Below are 11,193 nucleotides of genomic sequence, written 5' to 3' on the forward strand. Positions count from 1 at the left end.
TGTTTCAAATGCACCAAACAATGGGCTAATTCAGTGGTATGCCCACGAAAGATCCACATCTCCACATTCAATTATTTATGGATGTGAGTGATTCATTCAAGATAGCCGATGTGACTAAAGACGCATTGAGGTTGAAGTTGTTTTCGTACTCGTTGCGAGATCGAGCACGAGCATGGCTCAATTCATTGCCACCAAGTTCCATATCTACATGGCAAGAATTAGTAGAAAGATATTTGGTTAAGTATTTCTCGCCTAGCAAAAAATGCTAAGTTGAGGAACGAGATCACAACTTTCCAACAATTGGATGACAAGTCTTTGTATGAGGCTTGGGAGTGATTCAAGGAGTTACTTCATAAGTGTCCTCATCATGGGATTCCTCATTGTATCCAGTTGGAGACATTCTATAATGGTCTCAATGCACATACAAGATTGATGGTAGATGCTTCTGCAAATGGTGCAATCTTGTCTAAGTCTTATAATGAGGCTTATGATATCATTGAGAGGATCGTGAGTAATAACTATCAATGTCCAACAAATCGAACAGCTTTAGGAAGACGTGTAGCTGAGTTCATAAAGTTGATGCCCTTACTTCGTTATCGTCTATTACCTCTATGTTAAAATAGTTTATCGCTAATACTGCTAATAATTTTGTAGCTCAGCCACCAAGTCTGTTTGAAGTAGTTTCCTATGTATATTGTGGGGAAGGTCATTCTTTTGAAAATTGTCTATCAAATCCCAAATCAGTGTACTATGTGGGTGTAACAACCCGTTTTTAGTCAAATCAAAACAGTGGTTTCAGGACCACAAATCCGAGGTTGAAATATTTATTTTATTATTATTTTAATGTCTGTGGCATGATAAAATTATTGTGTGAAATTTTCGTTAAGAAATTTTATCGTTTCATTGGTTAAATTGATAAAAAGGATTAAATCACGTAAAGTAAAAAGTTGGAGTTCTATAAGCAAAAAGGGTCTATTAGCTATGAATTTAAATGGTTGATGGATTTATGTTGTAATTATCCCATTATATTAATAAGTGGACAATTATGGACTAGTAATAAGTGATTTTTGTGAACATTAATAAAGGTTAATTTTGTAATTAAACAATTTAAATGATAATTCATAAAACAAAAAGGCCATTTAGTTTATGCTTCATCTTCCCTAGTCGAATATTAAGAGAAGAAAAGCTAAGTTTTAGGGTTTCATTCAGTTATGGCTTTGATGCTAAATTAAGGTATGATTTTTGTTTCGTTTTTAATGGTTTCTATGTTTTTGTGATCGTTGCAACTAGTACTAGCTAGCCCAAGGACTATTTTACAAAACTGTTAAAGATTTTGAATGATTCCATTGATGAATACATGTATATTTTGATGTTTCTTGATAGATTATAAATGCTTGTTGATAGATATACAAGTTTTGTTAAGTCATTTTTAGTGAAAATAAAAAATAGGGATTAAATTGAGAAATATTAAAATTTTTTGGTTGAAATATGAAATAAATGAAAAATATAGGCTGCTAGGGTATAATGGTAATTCGACTAAGCATGGGTGTTTTGAAATTTGCATGAATTTGTGATTTTGTGAAATAAGGACTACATTGTAAAAAAAGGTGAAAGGTTAGGGGCCAATGTGTAAAATAGCTCAAATGTATATTTTGGATTGAATTGAATAAATAGAGGAATAAATAATCTGATTTTGATTACTTATAGATCAAGAAAAGATGAATTCGAACTTAGATCGGGGAAAAAACAAAGTAATTGAATAGTCCGTCCACTTCGTCATTTCTATACACGAGATAGGTTCGTATAATTGAATTTAAATGTGTATTTATTTAAATGATGGATGAAATCGGGCTTGTATTTATTCTATTAGTTAATTTAGAGATCTTAAATTAAATGTACGGTTAAATAAGACAAGTTGTTGAATAAGACCGTAGCTGGCTATGGTAATTAGAAAATAAGACCATAATCGGGTTATGGCATGTGAATGTAAGACCACGGCAGGGTCATGGCAATGTATGTGTAAGACCAAAGTTGGACTATAGCATTAGAAAATTGATGTACTCATACCGTAAGCATTTATAAGCCTGGAGAGGTTTGGTAAGAAAATTGGTGAGAAAATTGGTAAGAAATAGATACATATCGGTACAAGTATGTATGGAAAACTATTCAAGTAACAAGTTAAAAGAAGTTGAGAACTTATGAGTTACTATGTGATTAAATTTTATGTTAACTCATTGAATAATGCTATAAATGCTAATTGTGTTATCCATTTTGAAATGCTAATGAATGATGAGATTATTACATATTTACATCTGAACTTACTAAGCTTTATAGCTTCCTTTGTTTATTTTTCTATGTTTTATAGTATTTTGAAGCTAGCTCGATTTGAGGATTGTCAGGGACTTCATCGCACTATCGGACATCTATTTTGGTACTTTTGAGTTGTGTATATATCGTATATGGCATGTATAGACTTTGGTCATTTTGGTGTGTTTGATGGAGATGTATTTTGAGCCATAAAATGTAGCTTATGAAAGTTATGTGGTTTGTTATGTATATTACCATGTGATATGGTTGATGTTGAATCATGATACTCAAATGTTTATTATGGTTGAGATATGTTTGTTGCGGACTGGTTTTGGGTGATGAATTAGATGAATTATGGTACATGATATACATATGTGAATTATGTCTAGAAAAGCAAGTTGAGTTGATAGGTATTTGAATAAGTAAATGGCATTGAATTGAGTATTGAAATGGTTGAAATAGATATAGTATGAATTGTGTATTGGTTGATGACTTTTGATTGCATATTTGTGTCTTGAAATGGTACCATTTGAGTTATGTAGGTACATGCAAAGTTGGGTGACAAATTGGCTTAGTAAATAGCCTATTTTTTGTCCACACGGGCAGAGACACGGGCGTGTGTTTCAACTGTTTGTGACACACAGTTAAATACACGGTCGTGTGTCCCCTGGTGTTGAATTTAAAATCAAGTCAGTATGCTCCACACGGCCTCACACACGGGTGTGTGACTTGGCCGTGTGGCATAAGTTAGTATACCCTACAGGTTTGACACGGCCTAGCACCCAGCCTGGCACACAGGCATGTATGGCCATTTTTAGGGCACACGAGCTAGACACATGGGAGTGTGGTTGGCCATGTGACCCAAGTCAGTAAGCTCCCTTGTTTGGACACGGGGTAGGACACGGGCTGGGACATGGCCATGTGCTTCCAGTTCGAGTGTCCACACGGCCTATGACACGGGCCTATCTTGTGGTCGTGTAAGACACACGGCCTGGCCACACGGGCATGTGTCCCCTATTTTGAGAAAAATTTTTAAACTTTCGTGAATGTTTCTTAAGTTATCAGTTTAGTCTTGAACCACTCCTAAAGTATGATTTGGGCCTTTTAGGCTCGTATTAGGAACAAAATGATTGAGATTGAATGATAAATACTTGAATTGAGAAAATGTATGTTAAATGGATGTTTAATTGTTTTGTGAGTCTGGTAATGCCCTGTAACCCTATTCCGGCGTTGAATACGGGTGAGGAGTGTTACAGTGGGGAACCAACATCAAAATTGGAGTGGACAAGGACCCCAGTCCAACTTCTATAATCCTTTATAGCGTAATCATCCTAACGTTTCTTGGAGTAACTAAGGAAATGGACCGAACAACAACCTATTGCAGCATAGACCCAACCAATCTCAAGGGTTTAATTAGCAAGCTCCAAAACCACCTCAAGCTGAGGCATTAAATAGTTTGAAGAATTTATTGAAAGTGTACATGGGAAAGAATGACGCTTTGATCCAAAGCCAAATAGCAACATTGAAAAATTTGGAAAACCAAATGGGTCAGTTAGCTATAGAGCTTTGTAATAGACATCAAGGAACCTTACTGAGCGATACTGAGAATACAAGAAATTTGGGTAAAGAACATATCATGGCAGTGGCATTGTGAAGTGGTAAAATTCTGGAACCCCAATTGATTGATTTCGAAGATAAAACCGTTGAAAAGAATCAACCAGCTATTGAAATTCCTGCACCAAATGAGTCAGAATCTGCAAAGACTAACAAGTTAAATCCTAACTTAGTGAATTCAGATACTTTAATATCTTCTTTAGATGCAGATTTACCTACTCAGAAGAGTTATCTGATTTAACCGAAAGTTCCATCACCTCCATATCTGTAAAGATTACAGCAACACAAGTAGAAACAAGAGGTGCAATTTAAGAAGTTTTTGGATGTTTTGAAACAGTTACACATCAATATTCAGTTGGTGGAGGCTTTGGAACAAATGCCAAATTATGTGAAGTTTATGAAGGATATACTATTCAAGAAGAAACGACTGAATAAATCTGAGACTATTGCCTCCACAAAGGAGTACAGAGCATTCCTACAGAACAAACTGCCACCGAAATTGAAAGACCCAATAAGCTTTACTATACTCTGTAACATTGGTAAATCTTACTATGTTAAAGCTTTGTGTGATTTAGGAGCGAGTATCAACTTGATGCTAAAGTCTATTTTGATGATGTCAGGGATAGGTGAAGTAAGACCTACAACTGTGATGTTTCAGCTAGCGGATCAATCTTTAGCATATCCTGAAGGAAAGGTTAAAGATGTTTTGGTAAGAGTCGATAAATTTATTTTTCCTGTTGATTTTATTGTCTTAGATTTTGGAGCAGATAAGGAAGTGCTGATCATCATTGGGAGACCTTTCTTAGCCACGGGAAGAACATTAATTGATGTGTAGAAAGGTGAACTCACCATGCGAGTTCAAGATGACCAGGTAACCTTTAACATTCTTAAAGCGATGAAATTTCCCGATCCAAAAAAAATGTGTTCAGTTATGGAAGAGATAGAAACCTTGGTTTCTATGGAAAGTAGTTTTGAACAAGATCTATTGGAAAAAGCCTTAGATCTTGACCCTTAGGAGGATAAAGAAGGTGAAGAAAACATGTCTTTGATGGAAGCCAATCCGAGAAATTTTATTCAATCCACACAGTTTGAACCATTGAAGTTAGAAGTAAGAGAATTTGTGCAACCCAAGTTGTCAATTGAAGAACCACCTAAACTTGAACTAAAGGTACTTTCTTCCCATTTGAAATGTGTTTATTTAGGTGACTGTTCCACTTTGCCTATGATTATTTCAGCAGAACTGACGAAAGATCAAGAGGAGCAATTAATTGTTGTTCTAAAGAAATTTAAGAAAGCAATTGGTTGGACCATAGTTGATATTTGAGGTATAAGTCCTTCTTTTTGTATGTATTATTTTAGAAGAAGGTGAAAGAGCTCAAATTGATGGGAAAAGGAGGCTCAATCCTATTATGAAAGAAGTTGTGAGAAAGGAAGTGATCAAATGGTTAGATGCAGGAATCATCTATCCTATTTCAGATAGTTCGTGGGTAAGTCTGGTGCAGTGTATGCCAAAGAAAGGTGGAATCACGATTGTTGAAAATGAGCAAAACGAGTTGATTCCAACGAGAACTGTTACTGGTTGGAGAATTTGTATTGATTATAGAAAATTGAATAAATTCACTCGGAAGGACCATTTTCTGTTGCCTTTTATTGATCAGATGTTAGATCGACTAGCAGGTAATGAATTCTATTATTTTTTAGATGGTTATTCGGGATATAACCAAATAGTTGTAGCTCCAGAGGACCAACATAAAACAACCTTTACTTGTCCATATGATACATTTGCTTTTAAGCGAATGCCTTTTGGTTTATGCAATGCACTTGCAACATTTCAACGATGCATGATGGCAGTATTCACTAATATGGTTGAAAATTGTGTTGAGGTTTTCATGGATGTTTTTTCTTTTTTCGTAACACTTATGATATTTGTTTGAGTAATTTGGCTAAGGTACTGAAGAGATGCGAAGAGACGAATCTTGTCCTTAAATGGGAAAAATGTCATTTTATGGTTAAGGAAGGGATTGTCTTAAGGCAAAAAATCTCAAAGAGAGGAATTGAAGTTGATAAAGCAAAGGTGGACGTAGTTGAAAGATTACCGACCCCAATTAATATGAAAAGAGTCAGAAGTTTCTTAGGCCATATTGAAGGTTTATCAAAGATTTCTTGAAAATTTCTAAACTGTTCTGTTTGTGGTTAGAGAAAGATACCGTGTTTGATTTCAACAAATCATGTTTGGAAGCTTTTGAAGATCTAAAAAAATGGTTAGTCTTAGCCCTAATAATTGTTACAACTGATTAGAGCTCACCTTTTGAGTTGATGTGCGATGCAAGTGAGTATGTCGTTAGAGCTGAGATGGGTAAAAAAAACAAAGTGTTTCACCCTATTTACTATGCAAGTAGAACTATGACGGGAGCCCAACTTAATTATACAGTAACTGAAAAGGAACTCTTTGTTATAGTTTTTTCTTTTGAAAAATTCCGTTCATATCTTATAGGTACCAAAGTTATAGTATTACTGACCATACGGCCATTAAATACTTGCCCATGAAGAAAGATACGAAACTAAGGCTAATACGTTGGATACTTTTACTCTAAGAAGTTGACTTTGAGATCTAAAACAAAAAAGGTGTCAAAAACCAAATAGCTGATCAACTGTCGAGGTTGGAGCAAGATGAGGTAACTCGATCATGTGTGCCTATCAACGAGAATTTCCCAGATGAACACTTATTTGAGGTAAGTCAAATTCATGGAACACCTTGGTTTGCTGATTTTGCCAATTATCTTGCATGTGGAATAATTTCTCGAGAAATGACATACCAACAAAAGAAAAAAATTCATTCATGATAGTCGGTTTTATTTTTAGGAGGATCCGTTTTTGTTTAAATAGTGTGCTGATAATATAATCTGAAAGTGTGTAGCTCAAAGTAAGATTGCTGAGATCTTGTATCATTGCCATTCATCTCCAAGTGGGGGACACTTTGGTGGTTTACGTACTGTAGTAAAGATTTTGCAAGTAGGTTTCTTTTGGCCTACACTATTTAAAGATGCTTATGCTTATATGAAGAACTATGATAAATGCCAAAGGACCGAAAATATATCAAGAAGGAATGAGATGCCCTTGACAAACATTTTTGGAGATTGAATTGTTCGACGTATGGGGCATTGACTTCTTATTCTCGTTTCCTTCTTCAAATGGGAACAAATACATTTTAGTAGCTGTAGACTATTGATAAACCATAATTTATACATATTTTAATCCCATGCTTAGCGCATTTATGGATGGTTTCTCCTTAGAACTGGTGAATTCAATGTTCCTAATCTTTTAATTTCATGTTTTATACTTAGGTGAGCATAGGAGAGTAAAAAGAGCAAGAAACAGGACAAAAATGGAGAAAATGGCCGGACGTGGGAAATCAACACGGCCTGGACTTCCTCACAAGGGCATGTCACATGGCCGTTTTTATTTGGCAGGATCGAAGCACGACTTACACGGGTAGACTACACGCCCATGCCCATTTAACAGCCTTAACCACGGCCTTCAGTAATCACACACGAGCCCTGCCGAGCCCAAGTTTAGTCCAATTTGGTAAAGGCCAATTTTGAGGGCTCTTAGGCATTCCAAAGGCTATTTAAACACCTAAGGAGGCACTCAGAAGACAGACGCAGAGTAGGAAGTAAGGAATTACTCAAAGAAGGCCGATTGATCTATCTCAAGAGTCGGATTCATCATCAAGACTGAAGATCTCCCTTCAAGTTCCTTTAGGAGTTTTGGGTTTTCTTATGTTTTGTTATCTTTACGCTTTTGATATGTTTTCTTTCATAAATATGAACTAAACCCCCTAAATACCTAAGGGGAATGAAACCTAAGACAGATCATTTTATTATTATTTGAATTGTATGATAAATATTTGACTTTTTCTTAATTATGTGTTCTTAATTCTTGTTTTATATTCCAGGATATTGATTCAAGTTAAACGCTCTTATTCAAAGGAGGAATAGACCCTGTTTAAGAGTAAAATTTTCATAATTAAGTGGAGTTGATTGCGCGCCTAGAGATAGGGTGACAAGATTTTGCTGAATTAGGATGAAACCTAATAAGGGAATCCATAGATAGAGTTAATACAATTCTAAGGTGTTAATTAGAAAGAGATTTCAATTATTCAACCTAGGGTTAGACGTTATTAGTCTCGAGAGAGATAATAATATAACTTAGGGATTTCTACAGATCAAGTCAAATGAATAAATCGTCTGATTCAGAGTCAAACAACAAGTGAAGTCTAGGTGGATTTTCCCTTAGGTATTGTCTCAATCAATCGAATTTTCCCAAAAGTATTTTCCCAAGTTTTCTTTCTATGCATTCTTAGTTAGTAATTAGTTTAGATAACCAAACCTCTTAATTTTTAGGCTAGATAATAAAAAGGAAGTAAATACTAGTACTCGTAGTTCCTTTGGGTTTGACAATCCGGTCTTGCTGAACTATACTTCTATTCGATAGGTACACTTGCCTTAATCGTGATAATAAGTTAGTCTCAAGAACAATTCATTTATAAATTTTTAAAATCTATTGCGAATATCACGCATCAAGTTTCTATTTTCTTTTCTTTTCTAAATCTTCATTTATTTATTTTTTTCTGACAGGTTTTTCTAGTTTATGACCAGAAGAAACCCGTCAGGACCACTACTTTTTGACGGTGAGATCGACCGCACAGTTCGCAGAAACAGACGAGAAATAAGGCGAAGCCTAAGATACATAGAGGACGAGCAAAAGGACGATACTTCAACCACAACCGAGGAGATGGCTGAAAACCAAGAAAATCTGCTACCTCCTACGATTGCTGCTGATCTAGTAAATCAGAATCCTGCTCCACGCACTATGTATAATTATGATAAACCTAATTTAACAGGAACTGAATCAAGTATAGTTAGACCTGCTATTGCTGCAAATAATTTTGAACTGAAACCTAAAACAATTCAAATGAAACAACAGTTTGTTTAGTTTGATGGTTTGCAAGACGAGGATCCCAAGACTCACTTGGCAAATTTTCTAGAATTTGCGATACATTTAAAATTAATGGTGTTCCTGATGATGCTATTCGCCTTCGATTTTTTCCCTTTTCATTAAGGAATAAGGATAAACAATGGTTGAACTCGTTACCACAAGGGTCAATCACTACTTGGGAACAAATGACCGAAAATTTTTATTAAAATATTTTTCGTCGGTTAAAACAGCCAAATTACGTAATGATATCTCCTCTTTTGTGCAGATGGATTTAGAAACACTCTACAATGCATGGGAGAGATACAAGGACCTTTGCGAAGTTGCCCTCACCATGGGTTACCACCCTGGCTACAGGTTCAAACGTTTCACAATGGCCTGAATCCTTCGACTCGACAGATGATTGACGCAGCCACTGGTGGAACTATCAATAATAAGACACCTGAGGTGGCTTACGAATTTTTTAAGAAGATGTCACTGAATAACTATCAGTGGCAAGTTATGAGGACAAAGCCGACGAAGGCAGCCGGTGTCTTCAACCTCTTTGCGGTTACTATGCTATCTAACCAAGTAGAACTCTTAAATAAAAAGATTGACGGTTTGTGTGGTTCTACTCAGGTACATCTAGTGATGAGGTGCGATTCGAATGGAGGAGGAGCATGCACAGAATATCAACCCTTAACTCTAGTATCGAGGAGGAACAAGTCCAATATATGGGTAACAATAATTCTAGACCCCAAAATAACCCGTATAGTAAAACTTATAATACAGGTTGGAGGAACCATCTCAATTTCTCGTGGGGCGGTCAAGGAAATCAAGGGCCACAACATCTTCTGAGTTTTCAACAAACACCTTACCAGCAAGAAAAGAAGCTGAACCTTGAGGTGATGTTAACAAAATTCATCTCAGTGTTAAAAACTCGTTTCCAGAATACCGAGACAGCCCTTAAGAATCAATAAGCGTCAATCCAAGGGCTCGAAACTCAGATCGGCCAACTCGCCAAACTAATTTCTGAATGACCACAAGGTAGTTTGTCGAGTAACACTGAATCTAACCCAAGGGAGAAAATTAATGCAATTACCATTCAAGATGCAGAAGGGTTAGTTGCACCTGAACCAGAACTGAAGCAAGAAACTGTGGTAAGTAAAGGTAAGGGTGAGGTGGACCACAATGACCAGAAACTAGTAAGTAAATAATACAAACCTCGTGTACCATACCTAAATGCGACAAGGAAAGACCGCACAGAAGAACAATTCGGTAAATTCCTTAAATTATTAAAGAAGTTACATATTAATTTATCGTTTATTGAAGCTCTTTCGCAGATGCCAAACGCAGTCAAATTCTTCAAGGAACTTTTAACAAATAAATGAAAGTTGGATGAGGTGTCGCGTATGGAATTGAATGCAGTTTGCTCAGCCATATTACAAAATAAGCTACCCAACAAATTGAAAGATTTAGGGAGTTTTACAATTCCTTATTTAATTGGTAGTTTAGATGTTCATAATGCATTGGCTGACTTAGGGGCAAGCATTAATGTTATGCCTTATAAAATGTTTAAACAGCTAGGTCTTGGGAAACCCAAACAAACTAGGATGAGCATTCAATTGGCTGATAAAACCATTAGATTTCCTAGGGGTATCATTGAAGATGTTCTTGTTAAGATCGATAAATTTATATACCCAGTAGACTTCGTTGTTCTAGATATGGAAGAGGATAGTAACGCACCTTTAATTTTAGGACGACCCTTTTTAGCGACTGCTAGAACCATTATTGATGTTGGCATAGGTGAACTCACACTTCGTGTAGGAGACAAAACAATCACCCTTCAAGCTCGTAATTCGAGTAACACATCAAAAATTGAAGGTGGTTGTATAAATCATTCCACTAGTACTGATCATGTGGTGAAACCTTTTGTGCAGGAAACAGTTACGAAAAATACAAATGAGTCGTGTTCAAACAACAACAAAGGACCTATCTATGAAGAACAAAGGCTACAAATCGAGGAGCTAGATGAATGGCGGACACAGAAATCGAGAACACCTGATAAATCAAAACCGAGCCAGGACGAGCTCAATACCTCACCAAATCAACTTAAGGTTGGAGACAAAGTACTACTAGATGCAGTAGATCCTCGCATTACCACTTCTAAACCTAATGAAGAAATTCCTATTACGATACTCAGTATTTTCCCATATGGTACAGTCGAAGTAAATCATCCCAAATTTGGCACATTTAAGGTAAACAATACTCGTCTTAATCCCTATGTTGATAAAGTTT

General features: G+C 36.0%; 2 non-coding genes across 2 annotated transcripts; both read right to left on the reverse strand.

Annotated features, from left to right (window-relative positions):
* Positions 1–267: 267 nt before the first annotated feature.
* Positions 268–374, reverse strand: LOC128293374 (small nucleolar RNA R71). Its single transcript, XR_008283558.1, has one exon. It is a non-coding gene; the product is annotated as a small nucleolar RNA R71 (small nucleolar RNA).
* Positions 375–9,151: 8,777 nt separating this feature from the next.
* LOC128293614 (small nucleolar RNA R71) lies at positions 9,152–9,257 on the reverse strand. Its single transcript, XR_008283794.1, has one exon. It is a non-coding gene; the product is annotated as a small nucleolar RNA R71 (small nucleolar RNA).
* Between the last annotated feature and the right edge of the window lie 1,936 nt (positions 9,258–11,193).

Source organism: Gossypium arboreum, chromosome 5 (assembly GCF_025698485.1).
Source record: "Gossypium arboreum isolate Shixiya-1 chromosome 5, ASM2569848v2, whole genome shotgun sequence".
In the NCBI taxonomy this organism is placed as follows: Eukaryota; Viridiplantae; Streptophyta; class Magnoliopsida; order Malvales; family Malvaceae; genus Gossypium; species Gossypium arboreum.